Raw genomic sequence first — 856 nt, 5'->3', positions numbered from 1 at the left:
CTGCCGGTGTAGGACAAGGGAAGCCGTCACAGCGCCGGTACAGAACAGAAGCTCCACTGTGGCACCACAACAGGCCACGATGGGCCAGTCGCCCGGAAATGCGCTAGAAATTTACGCATAAGTCATTGGTCTTAAAAGGAATCAAAAGCACATGTGTATTCATTATTTTCTTTCGACATGGACCAATGGCATAGAGACGCCATCTTTCCACTTGCCAGGGGCGGCAATATGTATGACTGGGATACCTTTAACCCGCACTCTGGTGGGGGGGGGGGGGCTATTTTTTGCCCCCTCCCACAGACTTTACGATATATCTCCAGAACCGCTGCGCCGATCGTCACCAAACTTTCAGTGCCCTCCCGGGCATCAATGTTACACATTGTGACCAAATTTTGTTCCAAAGACTATGATAGGTTGGCAGAGTGATATGATAATGATATGACGTCAGAGTGACGTCATGTTCTGCCGTTTTCGACCCAAAAAAAGGTTTCGCGGGAAGAGCTGTCAGGCCTATTTGACAGCTCTGACCTAAAGACAGCCTACCTTTGAAGATACAGAAAAACGTTCAAGACATAAAAGGTGTAGAATTAGCAGGGTTACAAAACTGCTATCTCGAAATTTTGAATTTTTTGAATTTTGACCAAAAAAAATTAATATAATTGCCAAACAATTCAAAAAGTTTTTCGATTTACGAAAAAAAGAAATACATCTGATGGACCTTACCAAATTCTATTCACATACCAAATTTTAGATAGATGCCTCTTTATTAAAATTGATGAATACCCCAAAATAGCATATCAAATGCAAAAATAATCAAAAATAAATGAAGATTTGACCTCAAGCTGGCTGTTTCATT

Source organism: Amphibalanus amphitrite, unplaced genomic scaffold (assembly GCF_019059575.1).
Source record: "Amphibalanus amphitrite isolate SeventyFive unplaced genomic scaffold, NRLGWU_Aamphi_draft 002146F_arrow, whole genome shotgun sequence".
Classification (NCBI taxonomy): domain Eukaryota; kingdom Metazoa; phylum Arthropoda; class Thecostraca; order Balanomorpha; family Balanidae; genus Amphibalanus; species Amphibalanus amphitrite.
The sequence above is the reverse complement of the archived record's forward strand: the minus strand, read 5'-3'. Positions refer to the sequence as shown.